Consider the following 16,741-nt stretch of genomic DNA (forward strand, 5'->3'; position numbering starts at 1 on the left):
CGTAAACTGTGGAGGGGGGCGCCACACACGGCTTGGAACAATTGATCTGTGTTACAGGCGCCCCCACCGCCATATATAAATGAGAGAGAGGGGAGGAGGCCGTCCCTAGGCGCGCCCCAAGTAGGAGGAGTCCTACTTGGGCTCCTTGTAGGATTCGCCCCCTTCCTTTTATCGAAGGGGGAAAGAGGAAAGGAGAGAGAGAGGGAGAAGGAAAGGGGGGCGCCGCCCCCTCCCCTAGTCCAATTCGGACTCCTCCCTTGGGGGGGGGGGCGCCACCCCTATGTGGGCTAGTGTGCCTCCCTCCTATTGCCCATATGGACCATATCTTCCCCCGGGGGGTTCCGGTAACCCCCGGTACTCTGATATGTACCCGATACATTCCGAAACACTTCCGGTGTCCGAATACTATCATCCAATATATCAATCTTTACCTCTCGACCATTTCGAGACTCCTTGTCATGTCCGTGATCTCATCCGGTACTCCGAACAATATTCGGTCACCAAATCACATAACTCATATAATACAAATCGTCATTGAACATTAAGCATGCGGACCCTACGGGTTCGAGAACTATGTAGACATGACCGAGACACCTCTCCAGTCAATAACCAATAGCGGAACCTGGATGCTCATATTGGTTCCTACATATTCTACGAAGATCTTTATCAGTCAAACCGTAATGACAACATACGTCATTCTCTTTGTCATCGGTATGTTACTTGCCCGAGATCCGATCGTCGGTATCTTCTTACATAGTTCAATGTCGTTACCGGCAAGTCTCTTTACTCGTTCCATAATGCATCATCCCGCAACTAACTCATTAGTCACATTGTTTGCAAGGCTTATCATGATGGGCATTACCGAGAGGGCCCAGAGATACCTCTCCGATACTCGGAGTGACAAATCCTAATCTCGATCTATGCCAACCCAACAAACACCTTCGGAGATACCTGTAGAGCATCTTTATAATCACCCAGTTACGTTGTGACGTTTGATAGCACACAAGGTATTCCTTCGGTATTCGGGAGTTGCATAATCTCTTAGTCAAAGGAATATGTATAAGTCATGAAGAAAGCAATAGCAATAGAACTTAACGATCATTATGCTAAGCTAACGGATGGGTCTTGTCCATCACATCATTCTCCTAATGATGTGATACCAGTCATCAAATGACAACTCTTGTGTATGGTTAGGAAACATAACCATCTTTGATTAACGAGCTAGTCTAGTAGAGGCTTACTAGGGACATTGTGTTTTGTCTATGTATTCACACGTGTATCAAGTTTCCGGTTAATACAATTCTAGCATGAATAATAAAAATTTATCATGATTTAAGGAAATATAAATAACATCTTTATTATTGCCTCTAGGGCATATTTCCTTCAGTCTCCCAATTGCACTAGAGTCAATAATCTAGATTGCATTGTAATGATTCTAACACCCATGGAGTCTTGGTCCTGATCATGTTTTGCTCGTGGAAGAGGCTTAGTCAACGGGCCTGCCACATTCAGATCTGTATGTATTTTGCAAATCTCCATGTCTCCCTCCTTGACTTGATCACGGATGGAGTTGAAGCGTGAAAGTGCGTTAAGTCAACTAGAGGGGGGGGGGTGAATAGGTGATTTTTATAAATTCTTCACTGAGGAATTTCAGGCTGAGGAAATTCCTAAGCGAAGAACTACTTGCAGCGGAATAAGTACTCAGATGTAGACATGACATAGCATAAGCATGGACATCATGATGAATTGGAAACACAACACAGAGTACAAAAAGCATAAGCACAAGATAAAACAGAATGAAGACAAACAGACTGAAGAAATTGAACTGAGGAAATTGAGAATGTCTTCAGTCGAAGTCTTCAAATAGATATGAATAGGTACACAACATAGTAATGAAGAAATGAAAGGGTTGAGGAAATAGAACCAGTTAGCTTGGTGAAGACAATGATTTGGTAGACCAGTTTCAACTGCCGCGACAGTTATACGTTTGCTTAGAGCGGCTAGGTATTTAAACCTGAGGACACATAGTCCTGGACACACAGTCCTCAGCGTATTCTCCTTGAACTAAGGTCACACAGACCTCGTCCAATCACTCGTGGTAAGTCTTCAGGTGACTTCCAAACCTTCACAAACTCGGTCACTCGGCGATCCACAATTTCCTCTTGGATGCTCTAGACCATGACGCCTAACCGTCTGGAGGATGCACAGTCCTCAAAGGTAACAAGCGTCGGTTCCACACAGGAACAATCTCTTCAGTGATGCTCAATCACTTTGGGTTTGTAGGTGTTTGGGTTTGGGTTTTTGGTTTTTGGTTTTTCCTCACTTGATGATTTTCGCTCAAAGTCCTCGGAGGATGGGATGCTCTCAATGACATGTCTGTTTCTCGCGGAGCAGCCAACCAACTAGTGGTTGTAGGGGGCAGCTATTTATAGCCTAGGGAGCAGCCCAACATGATAAGACATAAATGTCCTTCAATGACATGACCGTTAGGTGGATAAGATATTTTGGGACAGCTGGCGCATAGCATAGCAACGGTCGGAAATTTGAGGTTCAAATTCCTCAGGGCTATCATGTTCCTCACTTGTAGGAAATCCGCACTGGCGAATTCCTAACTCCTCAGTCGGAACAAATTTCTCAGAGATTAGAAGAACTTCGTCTCTATCACTGAAGAAATTGACTGAACTGTATGAGATCTCCAATGGCTTCACTCGAAGGTATTGGTAGGTGTAGGATTTTGAGTTGAGCATCACCTGGAAACCTTTTCCTTAGTTTTACCTCGACCCCCTTTAATAGTACGGTGTTTCCTATGACTCAAGAAAGAGAAAATGAAACTACGAAAACAAAAGTCTTCACGCTTCATGTTCCTCGCATGAATATCAAGTCTTCACAGTCACACCAATTTCTTCACTTTCAAAGTCTTCGGAAAGTCTTCAGAGATCCAAAGTCTTCAGTTGAAGTCATCCATTTTTAGGGATTGACTTTCTCTGTAAATACCAAACTCCTCATAGACTTATAGACCTGTGTATACTCACAAACGCATTAGTCCCTTAACCTATAAATCTTCAGAAGAACGAGAGTTGTAACTTAGCAAAAAAACGCCCATATAGATAGACCCGCTTGAAGAATAACTCAAATTTCTCCCCTTTGTCATCAAATGACCAAAAGGGATGAAAAGTGAGGACTAACGCCCCTAAAGAATATCATCACTGAGTCGATGGAGGAGCGCCGGTGTTGTTGGGGTCGGTTGTTGAAGTAGGGCCTGCCGCAGTGTCGTCCAAATCTTCATGCTCATCAGTCTCGCGCGAGGAAGAATATGAGCTGGCTACCAAGGAAGGCACTTTGATTTTCTTGAATTTCTTCGCCGGTGGCTGAGACTAGTCAAAGTCCTGCTTGAAGCCCATCTGCTTTAGATCTTCTTCACCATAAAGATGAATACTTCCTGGAGGTAGAAGTGGTTCTTCTTCACTGCATTGTGTGTAGCAGTCATGTTGTGAAGAATGGAACCAAACTGATGCTTAACCCATTTGTGGTTGCGATCGACCTTCTGGTGAAGACTGAGGAGAAGCTCACGATCAGTCATCACTATGGGAGATGTGCCTTGAGGATTTTGCTTTGAGGCATTGGCGGCAGAGTCATGAGTGGCAGAGTCATCATTGGCGGAGTAAGATGCAGCTTTGCGGAACTGACCATCCAATGGACGAATGCCTTCATCAATAATAGCAGTAGCCTTTCCCTTTTCATCAGCCGAGGAAAATGTCCGCTTGGGGACTTATATTGGGGGAAAGTAGCTGACGTGATTCTGCAAATCAGCCTTGTAGTTGATTAAAGACCTTGATCTGAGGAATCTCATAATCTAGGGAGCGTAAGGCTTCAACTCAAATGGAGATAACGCAACATTGGCCAGAGTCCTCATGAAGAAATCATGGTAGTTAACAGGAATGCCATGAATGATGTTGAATAGTAGATTCTTCATGATACCAATGACCTCTTCTTCATTAGAGTCGTGGCCCTTGATTGGACACAAAGTCTTGGTCAAGATGCGATATATAGTCCGTGGCACATACATCAATTCCTTCACGAGGAATTTGGTCCTTGAGGCTTGACCAGGCTTCAGCGGCTTCATCAACACTTGCATATAGTGGTCAGTAAGTTCAGGTTCATGATATATACAGCGTGCACCTTCAAGGGGAGGACTGACAGGCAGGGCGTGAAGCAATTCAGAGGCTGATGCTTTGAAGTGAGTATTCTCTGTCATCCAGTCCAATACCCAAGAGTTCACATCTTCAACATTTCCTGTGATGTCCAGCGTTGCATAGAACTGAAGAATTAGTTCTTCATTCCAATGACATATATCAGTGCAGAAGTTGAGCAGTCCAGCATCGTGAAGAACACTGAGGATTGGCGTGAAGCAAGACAGTGATTCCATGTCCACATGAGGAATATGCGCATGGTCGAAGACTTTGTCCTTATAAAAAAGTAGTGAAGAATAGAAGTTTGCTTGGTTGGCAGTCTAGAAATGCTTCCTTCTAAGACGAGCAGAGTCATATGGGTTGTAATCTGTGAAGAACACATGCTCGTGGAAGAAGTCATTAGCCTTGAATTTTTGCTTCTTGGAGAAGGGATTCTTCGGCTTGAGCTAAGGAGTGTCAGTCAAAGTCATCACAGCCTCATGAATCACAATCTCCAGAACCACAGGCTGAGGAATTTCAGTTTCTTCTTTAGTAGCAGCCTGGGTCTTCAATTCTTCATCAACATTAACATCAGCACTAGTGGATGAAATTTCTTCATGAATGGAAGGAGTGGATTGATGATCTACAGAACCCATTTGAACTTCAGTGTGCACTGGGACTGAGGGATTTGTTGCAGAGGAGTGAAGAGTGGAGAGTTGGGGTGCTGACTATCCCAATAATCATCATTCAACGTTGAGTGGAGCACCCAATGTCCATGTCTTCATCTTCCTCATTCAATTCTTCAACGCCTGCCTCTTCAACTGTGAAATGAGGCATAGGCGATGAGATAACTGGGGTTGAAGGGATATTATCCACTTCAATTTCTTCGCCCAACTGCTCTGAAGAAGCAGCAAAAGGAACATCTTCATCAGATCCGCTTGGGATCTCATAATCTTCACCAAAGGGAATGAGTTCCTTTGATGGCATGCTTGAAACGGGAACAACATCTATGGGAGTCTCAAAGGAGCTTGCCAATATCTTCATCTTCTTCGGTGCTGAAGAATTTGATGAAGCAGATGCTTTCCTCTTTTTCACTGTTGCTCGCTCCGCAGCTCTGGTTTTCTTCGCTTCTGATGCAGAAGGAAGAACTATACTTGTTGTTGGTGCAGGAGGATTTGAGGAAATAGGTTCAGTTTCTTCAGGCACAACTGTTTCAGTTTGCCTGGTTGGTTCAGATTCTTCAAGCTCAGTGGTTGATGCCTTAGCTGGCCTGGCTTGTTCTTCAGGCGCAACACTAGTAGTTGCCCTGGCAATGTCATCAGCGACTGGAATGTAGTCATCAGCCCTGGTGCTTTCATTTTCTTCAGCAGCCTGATTTTCATCAGCGGTGCTGACATGTTCTTCTGTTGGCTGAGCAGATGCTTCAGCCTAAGTAATTTCAATGTGCGTTTGAGTAGCAACATTGGAGGTGAATGTCTTCACCAATTTCACAAATCCTACTTTGGTTCCCTTCCAATCTGCATGGTAGGAATCAAATTCATCAATGAGGTTTTTGATTTCAGCTTGAACAGCCACGAGTTCATCAGTTGTCATCTTGACAACGTTCTTCTTCAGATAACGCTCTTTCTTGTACTGTGCTTTCTTCAACTTCCTGGCCTTTTCAAATTTACATTTTTCCTCGCCTATGAAGGCGGTCAGCATGTGACTTTGGCCAGGAGTGAGGTTGAGGTCAGGCATAGGAGTTTTGGGATCCTTGTGTTAGAGGTCACTGAAATCAAGGATCCACTTCGGATCCAAAAGCAGAGGCACGTTTGTGCCTTTGGCTCTAGCGACCCTTTCTTGCCTGTCTCTGATGATTTTGACGAGTTCATCATCATCAGCTTCGTTATCAGAGGACGGTACTTGGAAGGTGACCTGCTTCTTTTGAGGACTTGGTCTAGTGCCTCGTCTAGTAGTGGCCTTGGTCTTCAGCAATGTGGGGCCCGTTGAGGAATGCAGAGGAGCTGAAGAACTTGCTGAGGCTCCTAAGGCAATTGATTTGCCTGTGGTCCTTTGACACGAGGCGATATGCACAGGTGCTGAGGACTTTGCCGGAGGAGCTGAGGGTTTTGGAGCTTGAGGAACTGGGGCAGCTTGAGGAATAGGCTGTGAGGGCTTAACAGAAGAGCTTGGCCGTGAGGGCATTGAAGAAGAAGCATTGGGCTTATGGCTGGATTTTGAGATTTGACAAGTTTTGCCATTTTTACCTAAATCTGGGTCATTTTTAGGCAAATCATGGGCATGCCTGGCTTTGCATGCCTGAAACATGCTAGTGCCTCAGCAATTTGTGGGCTTGGTTGGGCTCTGGCTTGGCCCGATTCAGTTGGTTGCGCCTAATCTCATCGTCACAGTCAGTTTTAGTATTGTACTTCATTTCTAAAAGTGCCATTAAGTTTCACCATTACCAAGAAATTATTTTAATATACAACAAATATGTTGTGAAATTAGCGGGTGGTCAAAATAGGAGGGCAGGAAGAGTACTATCAGAGACGCACAAATGCAGGTGACAGTCCCAAATCAATAACATGGTTTCTAAGAGCTACTGCTGCCATCTTTCTCCTTCTCCTTACATACATACATCAACCAAGGAAAAAGGCACAAACGTTCTAGACGCACACGGTTGCCAACTCAAGCAAGGGATGATCCGCTCAAAAACTTCTTGAGGCAATCCGAATACATAATGAAGATGGTAAATTCAATCATTCATTCATACACTACAAATCACTGCACTGGATAAAGTCCAAATCATCATACCAACTGAATCATGATTAACAACAACTCAAGCAATATGTTTCACAACAAAATTCAAACAACGCATATCTCAACAAGATGAAGGTAATCCAACAACAGGAGAAACTGATAACTAAGCTGATGATTATAATTCAAGACAAACGACCAGCTTCTTTGATGAGCCTGAATGGTCACAGGTCATCGACGCACCTCTCATTTGTATAGTGGCCTGCAGAGGAGACACTTCAATGAGGCAACACTCGCCGAAACTGATCCACGCCACTAGCAAAACTCCTAGATGATTCCTGGTCTAGCACCTAGCAACCCAAAACAACAAACTCAGAATACAGACACTAGAAACATACAAGGAAAATCAATCCATCTTCTAACTATCCCAGAGGATCAAACTTCCAATGGCTATCGGTCGGCCATCTCTAGACTTCTTTGCCATCAAGTCAGGTCGATTCCTGGGCAGAGTGAAAGAACAAGATTAATCAGTGGACAAGTAAACCCACGGTAACGACTAGCACGACGACATACTTGCAATGGACTCAGTACATCCACATGGAAAAACAAGAGAAAATAGCTTACTCCAAACACATACAAAGTGGTATGGTGCACTATACACCTATGCAATGGCATCAGACAAAACAAAAAAGCATGATCCATCCATTCATCCCAAATCAACAACTCTATTGGGAAGCCAGAAATTCATTCATTCATGCATCCGAATTCCTTCCATTCGAATTCATCATGCCAAGAAAACATGTTCCACAGCAAGCTTGCTTGGCACTTCAGCACAATTCTAAAAGCAAGAAGCTAATTTGAACAACAAAACATACTAAGAAGCCGATGGATTTTGGGCACTTGTCACACCGAATAGAGCGAGACAAGCTACTTCAGCTTGATGACCAACTCTAGGTGGCCCTTGAGTGTGTCAAGTTCCCTTCGTGGCTTCTAACAACCACGACTTCCATGCTTTTCTTTAGATTTAGATAGATATGCTCTCTCTCCTATAATAATATCCGAATAACCGACTCGGGTTTCTCTATGAACACAAGACAAGACAAAGATATGCTATAATTGCTTACAATACCAAAAAAAGCTCTTCTAGCACCAAAATAATAGTAGATGGTTAAGTGAGCAGTACAAGATCAAGTAGCAGCAACAGTAGAAGATCAGAGCAAACAACCACAACATACAGCAAGTAACGATCCCGATTAAGTCGATCCATTTAACAGCAGCAACTACCAGCAAGATTAGAGTGACAAAGGTACTGCTTCATGACAAGTGTTATATGTCATATTCCTTTATATAAAACTCCAACATGAGACAAATACATTTTACTAGCACATGTGCCTGTGCATTACAACGGGGAAAACATTTTCTGTTTTGTGCGGTAGAAATATATTACCGAGATTTGATGGATTGAAGTTGAGGAATATCCCATCTGAGCACTTCATTCCCCTCTCATGCCTCCTTAAAGACCCCCTTGGTATCAGTTCTGCTGGTAGTAGTAGTCTTGTACCTCCAAAGAAATATAGTACAAGAAAATTTCTGCACCGTAAATAAATTTCAAAAGGCAGACTTGTTTAATGAGATAATAATCCATAGAAACACAAACTGAACCATGCAAAATGGAACCCGTCAATTATTATTTGCCAGAACAATAAAAAATTGAGGGCTTATGAAAAAAATCCAGAAAGAAGTACCAACACTGAGAAGAACGCTTCTGCTTGCATACTAATTAAGTAGGACATGAGGAAAAAGAGTAAAAGTGTGGAGTTCAAAGAAAGTAAGATCAAGCAGAAAACAATAACCATGTATCGCATTTATTAAATTTAATTCATCATGATTCATAACACAACTTAAACCACAAGAATTGAGTTGCTTGATGATAAAAAACACAAGATGTGTATTTTAGGATGTTGATCTCAGCATAGTGTAGAGGCCAAAAAGCTTGAAGGAAACGGTCGGTGCATCTGCTCTGTTTCTTTAGAGCTACGAGACCAAAGATGAAGCGTATGTTGCCACTGATGACAAAGGGAAGCAGCAACTGGACCTTAGTTCATCCACTTGAGGGAAATTTGCTACTGTCCTACAAACCTCTACACTTGGAGGCCCAACAACGTCTATAAGAAGAAGGTTGTGTAGTAGACATCAGTAGCGTAAGTATTTCCCTCAGTTTTTGAGAACCAAGGTATCAATCCAGTAGGAGACTACACGCAAATCCCCTAGTGCATGCACAAACAAATAAGAACCTCGCAACCAACGCGATAAAGGGGCTGTCAATCCCTTCACGGTCACTTATGAGAGTGAGATCTGATAGAGATAATAAGATAAATATTTTTGGTATTTTTGTGATATAGATTGGAAAATAAAGATTGCAAAATAAATAGTAAACTAGAATTGTAGATTGGAAACTTATATGATATAAAGTAGACCCGGGGGCCATAGGTTTAACTAGTGGCTTCTCTCAAGATAGCATGTATTACAGTGGGTGAACAAATTACTGCCGAGCAATTGATAGAAAAGCGCATAGTTATGATGATATCTAAGGCAATGATCATGAATATAGGCATCACGTCCGTGACAAGTAGACCGAAACGATTTTGCATCTACTACTATTACTCCACACATCGACCGCTATCCAACATGCATCTAGAGTATTAAGTTCATAAGAACAGAGTAACGCATTAGGCAAGATGACATGAAGTAGAGGGATAAACTCAAGCAATATGATATAAACCCCATCTTTTTATCCTCGATGCAACAATACAATACGTGCCTTGCTGCCCTTGCTGTCACTGGGAAAGGACACCGCAAGATTGAACCCAAAGCTGAGCACTTCTCCCATTGCAAGAAAGATCAATCTAGTAGGCCAAACCAAACTGATAATTCGAAGAGACTTGCAAAGATATCAAATCATGCATACAAGAATTTAGATAAGAATCAAATAATATTCATAGATAATCAAATCATAAACCCACAATTCATCGGATCTCGGCAAACACACTGCAAAAGGAGTTACATCGAATAGATCTCCAAGAAGATCGAGGAGAACTTTGTATTGACATCCAAAGAGAGAGAAGCCATCTAGCTAATAACTATGGACCCGAAGGTCTGTGGTAAACTACTCATACATCATCGGAGAGGCTATGGTATTGATGTAGAAGCCCTCCATGATTTAATCCCCCTCCGGCAGATCGCCGGAAAAGGCCCCAAGATGGGATCCCACAGGTACAGAAGGTTGCGGCGGTGGAAAAGGTGTTTCGTTGCTCTCCCTGAAGGTTTCAGGGTACGAGAGTATATATAGGTGAAAGAAGTAGGTCGGTGGAGCTGTGAGGGGCCAACGAGGGTGGGGGGGGCGCCCACCCCATGGGCCGCGGCCTCCTACCTCGTGGCCGCCTCGCTGCTTCCTTGACGTCCACTCCAAGTCTCCTGGATCACGTTTGTTCCAAAAAAGATCCTCGCGAAGGTTTCATTCCGTTTGGATTCTGTTTGATATTCCTTTCCTACGAAACACTGAAATAGGCAAAAAACAGCAATTTGCACTGGGCTTTCGGTTAATAGGTTAGTCCCAAAAATAATATAAAAAGGTATATTAAAGCCCATTAAACATCCAAAACAGATAATATAATAGCATGGAACAATCAAAAGTTATAGATACATTGGAGACGTATCAATCCTTAGTAGCAACGATACATACGTGTCGGTTCCCCTTCTGTCACCGGGATCAAGCACCGTAAGATCGAACCCACTACAAAGCACCTTTTCCCATTGCAAGATAAATAGATCAAGTTGGCCAAACAAAACCCAAATATCGGAGAAGACATACGAGGCTATAAGCAATCATGAATAAAAGAGATAAAAAACTCAAATACTTTCATGGATATAAAAATATAGATCTGATCATAAACTCAAAGTTCATTCGATCCCAACAAACACACGCAAAAAGAGTTACATCATATGGATCTCCAAGAGACCATTGTATTGAGAATCAAATGAGAGAGAGAAAGCCATCTAGCTACTAACTACGGACCGGAAGGTCTACAAAGAACTACTCACGCATCATCGGAGAGGCACCAATGGAGGTGGTGAACCCCATCCATGATGGTGTCTAGATTGGATCTGGTGGCTGTGGACTCCGCGGCGGCTGGAATTGATGTTCGTCGGCTCCCCTAGGGTTTATGAAATATTGGGGTATTTATAGAGCAAAGAAGTGGTCCAGGGGGGGCACCCAAGGTGGGCACAACCCACCAAGGCGCGCCTGGGCCTCCTGGTGTGCTCTGGTGGGTTGTGCTCTCCTCGGAGCACCCCCAGGCGCAACCTTGGCCCATTAGGTGTCTTCTGATCCATAAAAAATCTCCGTAAAGTTTCGTTGCATTTGGAATCCGTTTGTTATTGATTTTCCGCGATGTAAAAACATGCAAAAAAACGACAACAGGCACTTGGAACTATGCCAATAGGTTGGTACCAAAAAATGATATGAAAAGACTATAAAATGATTATAAAACATCCAAGATTGATAATATAACATCATGGAACAATTAAAAATTATAGATATGTTGGAGACGTATCAGCACCCCCAAGCTTAACTTCTACTCGTCCTTGAGTAGGTAAGTGATAAAAACAAAATTTTTGATGTGGAATGTTGCCTAACATGTCATATCATATTCTTTTGTTTATAGCATGGACATTTGGACTTTTACACTGTTCAAAGCAATAGTCTAGTTTTGACATGATAACTTAAATACTCAAACATATTGTCGGTGTCAAAACCGGCGGATCTCGGGTAGGGGGCCCCGAATTGTGTGTCTAAGGCGGATGGTAACATGAGGCAGGGGACACGATGTTTTACCCAGGTTCGGGCCTCTTGATAGAGGTAAAACCCTACGTCCTACTTGACTGTTCTTGATCAGAGAGGCTAAACCCTAGAAGCTAGCCTATGGTATGATTGTCTGTTGTCCTATGGACTAAAACCCTCCGGCTTATATAGACACCGGAGGGGGCTACGGTTACAGAAGGTCGGTTTCAAAGGAGGAGATATACATATCCGTATTGCCTAGCTTGCCTTCCACGCCAAGTAGAGTCCCATCCGAACACGAGACGAAGTCTTCAATCTTGTATCTTCATAGTCCAACAGTCCGGCCAAAGGATATAGTCCGGCTGTCTGGAGACCCCCTAATCCAGGACTCCCTCAATAGCCCCTGAATCAGGCTTCAATGACGATGAGTCCGGCGCGCAGTATTGTCTTCGGCATTGCAAGGCGGGTTCCTCCTCCGAATACACCATGGAAGAGTTTTGAATACAAGGATAGTGTCCGGCCCTGCAAAATAAATCCCACATACCACCGTAGAGAGAATATTTCCACAAATCTAATCTGCTGACACGTTTTGACAGCATGACATCATGCCATGTCCCGGTCACTATTCGAACCGTTTTTCCCAACTAGCTCCGCACATATCGCGAGGCGGTTTTCTTGACACATCTTGTCAAAGCAGAGATCGTGTTCCCCTTATCACGGAATTCTCATCAATACGAGCATGGGTAACCCAGCCGCGCCATCAATTGCGGCGCCTAGGGAATAAGCGGTTTTGCCAGGCAAGTGGGGAGACTCATCGCCTCCTCCGCCCTTATAAAGGGACAAATATTTACTTTCTTTCACCCATGCCTTCTTCTTCTCGCTTACCCATTCCCGCACACTCGAGCTCCAGCGCCCAAGCTCGCGTTCTCCTTCTCAAACCACTCCAAGCATGTCTGGAGCAGGAGGCAAGTGGATGGTCTCCTCCATCACGGAGGAGAACATCAAAAAGTTACGGGAAGCCGGATACTTGTCTGCGGATATCGCACACCGGCTGCCAAATGCGGGGCAGATCGTCCCTACGCCCGAACCCCATGAGAGGGTAGTTTTTCTCACCCACTTTGTCCGCGGACTGGGATTTCCACTCCACCCGTTCATTCGCGGGCTCATGTTCTACCACGGGCTGGATTTTCATGATCTGGCCCCCAACTTCATCCTCAACATCTCAACGTTTATCGTCGTGTGCGAGGCCTTCCTTCGCATCAAGCCCCATTTCGGCCTGTGGTTGAAGACTTTTAATGTCAAACCGAAGGTGGTGGTTGGCCAGCAGGCGGAGTGCGGAGGAGCCATGGTGGGCAAGATGCCAAACGTCACCTGGCTCGAAGGCTCCTATGTGGAGACCATAAAGGGGTGGCAATCGGGGTGGTTCTACATCACCGAGCCGCGCGACACCAACTGGGTGGCGGCCCCCAAATTCCGATCCAGAATCCCCATGCGGCTCACCTCCTGGAAAGAGAAGGGCCTGTCCTAGGGTTCTTCGACAGAGCTAACCGGACTCCAGACCTGTACCCAGAACAAGATGAACAAGAAAATTAAACTTGTCAACGTGGTCCAGGTTATGCTCGTCCGCCGGATCCTTCCGTGCCAATGACGGGCATTCAATTTGTGGGAGTTCGACTTGGCCAAGCACCAGATGCTGCGAGAGCTCTACGACACGACGCACAAGGACATCTGGAGGGTGCTGTTCAAGAGCGCCGAGATCCCTCCCCCTCTTACCGAAGACCGCGGACTCAGCGCAAAGCGCCATGCCGGTCCGGTAAGCATTTATATTTCTCGGGGTATTTATTTGCCCAGGTTTAGTTATGTGTAGGATCTAAGCTCCCATGTTACTAACATGACTGGTTAAAGATGGTGGAGCAGCTCGACAGCCCAGCCCCGCTGCCCGAAGATCCTGCAGACGCTCTTCTAATGAAGATGCTGACTCCGGCACCTTACGAGGTGCCGGCACAGAAGACCAAGAAGAAGACCGCGGGGACCCGAAAGGGTCTCCGCCGTACGGTCGTATCGGAGTCATCAGACGATGACTCCGACACACACTCCTCCCATGGAAACGAGGAGGAGGAGAAAAGTTCTCCCCCCAGCCGGGGGAGACAAGAAAAGGAAGGCCGACCCATCTGGGGAAGCCGAAGGGTCCAAGAAGGGAAGGGCCCTCCTTCCGGACCGTGCCACGACGGCCGTCGACAACGGCGATGAGTGGCTGCCCAGGGACAAGCCCCTAGCGAAGTCGTAAGTCTCCGGACACCATAGTACTTCATGATATGTTTTATTGTACTGCCTTTCCTCATGCTGAACATGATTATGCAGTCCGTCCCGAGCTCATCTCGATGTACCTTCGTCGAGCGTTTTGTTGGGCTCGTTGGATATGAACAGTGGCTCTCTTCCGACCGCTTCCACCCCTCGCCCTACAGACAATGCCGAGGTCTTGTCCAAACAGGCACCGAGCCAAGGGGAGGCGGTCCCGGGGGCGCCTTGTGGCGACTTCCCGGACCCTGGGTACCAAGGGAGCGAGGCTCCTACGGGCTTCGAGTTCGGGCCCCAGCCGGACACTGCGCCGGAACCCTCGATGGTTCCGGACTCCGGCAGGCGGTCCCCCGTCAAGGGGGCCAATCATCCGTGTCGGTGTCCTCTGTCCAACCGGAGGCACCGGACAACCTGCTGGAAGCGCTTCGCAGCGCTTCCATTAAAGAAGAGCACCACACTATTATGAGTGCGGTGGTCGAGAAGGTTCAGTTTGCCAAAAACGGACTGACCGAAGCTTGCACCAGCCTACTAACAGGCTTTGAGGTAAGCAATCAAAATATAAGAAAATATTACCGCATAGATAGTAGCCCCTGATGCTCCGTTCGGCGTTCGCGAAGAAAAGCCAAATAGAGTATCAAATTATAACTCAGGAGTCTAATCAGAGTATGTCTATGTGTATGTGCACGCTTCCCTGTTGGCCACTGCCGCATGTACTACGGAGGTCTCTGCACTGAAGCAGGCCCTGAAGCGGTTCGAGGACGAGCTCGGCCTTACCAAGGGGCATCTCGAAGAGAGCAAAGGTAAGATATACCCCATTTTATATAGTTAAAAAGAAGTTCTGTGCAAAGTAATAGGATCATCATGAATTTGTCAGGGGCCACAACCGAGGTGGAGACCCTGAGGAAGGCGTTGTCCGTGGCCGAAGACAAAGCGGCAAAAGAACTTATTGAACGGGAGAAACAAGAAGCCCGAGTGGGCGAGGTGCGGCAAGAGCTCAAGGCTCTCGCCAAGAAGCACGAGTCCTTGGAGCTTGACTCCAAGATGCGGGAGTCCGAGCTCGTGCAGGCGCTTGAAAGCGTCTAGAGCGCCAAGGCCGAAGCCCACAAGGCCCTCCAGGAGATTGATGCGGCAAATAAGATAGCAGCAGGTAAGGCATTCAATATGCAAAGCAAGCATGTGAAGGAGACTTTCCTTTTTCTTACCCGAGTTCGGAGCTCTCCAGGAGCGTTTGCAGATCTTCCCCATAGTGTGCTAGATGCCGCAGAGTTTTACTGGGCTGAGGAGGGGAGCTCAACGGAGAAGTTGTCCTGGTCTCAGTATACTGGGACCGAACACCCCGTGTCCTTGAGCGACCAGCTGAAGCAGTTGGTCGAACTTCACAAGGCGGCCGAACAGGCCATGAAGGGCCTTATAGTGCGGATGTGGCCTTGCGAGCCCTTGTCCGGCAGCTACTTCGGTCTGGTGAGGCGGCTGGTGGAAGCCTGCCCACGGCTTGAAGTCATCAAGCGATCCGTCTGCATCGAAGGTGCACGCAGAGCTTTTGCCCGGGCGAAGGTGCACTGGGCGAAGCTGAACGCCATGAAGCTTGTGAAGGAGGGGCCGCCGGAGGGCAAGGAGCATTGCTGCCCCGAGAATTACTATGAGAGCATCCTGAAGGGTTCCCGCTTAGTGGCGGATGAGTGTGCCAAGGATGTAATTTTTGAATGAACATGCCCATGTGATCCTGTAATATTAAACGAGTTCTTTTGCGCCATGCGGCGCTTTCTTAATTTAAAATATTACCTTCTGTGCGGCCGTTTATAAAATCTGAGAGTTGGCCAGTCGTCGGCTTCTGCCCCCACGTAGCTAGTGGGTGTTCGGGGTAAATCTGAACATTCTTTACCCCAATTTTGGGTCCTTCAAGGGAGGTGCTTAGCGCAACGAACCAGGCAATCGGACTATGATGCTTTATCACTCTCACTTAGCCATAGAAGTCTATGATTTTAAATTTTTGGCGAAGCCCCTGGTATTCGGAGGGCCGAATTTGGGGCGCTATACACGCCTAAGCCGGACAAGGCCGACTCCTCGCCCGAAGCGGAAAAAGTCTTTAAGGACTTGAAACCTCTCGAACAGCGACCAGTCTCTCGCCTTATCATGACAGTCAGCTTTTGGCTTTCTCTACTAAGGTGCTCGTTCGGAAGAACCGGGACACAATCGCAGTAGTTCTCCCACCGCTACCTTGGCCGATATAGCGGAACGTAAGGTACCAAAGCATGGGAGCCAGACAACCCAACATTTGACCCAAGACATGATTCGGTGCTGATGCATATAATGCTATAAGTTTGGGCTGCCGCACTATCGGAAGTGTTCGGACTTCTTGCGCCGTATTACAGGGTGAACGAGAGCCCCTGGCGTACTGACCGTACCCGAGCATGCAGGTGCGGAATGTCGTAAATGGACATATAAGAGAAAGAAAAAAACTTAAATAATACAATGACAGATTAATAATATGCATTGTTATTTGAATAATACGTCGAAGCGCACTTGTGTAGGTAGTGCAATAAGCATAAAGTAGGACAATTCGAAATGTCCTATCCAAGGCAAGCTACGCAATAATAGTGAAAAGCAGGTATATCAAGTATTACTAGAGACCACCTGGCAGTTCCCGTGTTCATCTTAGCTTCTTGCCTCCTTGGTTGTTGCTTCTGGAATGTGTCCG

Source organism: Triticum urartu, chromosome 7A, assembly GCF_056163025.1.
Source record: "Triticum urartu cultivar PI428250 chromosome 7A, HENAU_Tu73, whole genome shotgun sequence".
NCBI classification, from domain to species: Eukaryota; Viridiplantae; Streptophyta; class Magnoliopsida; order Poales; family Poaceae; genus Triticum; species Triticum urartu.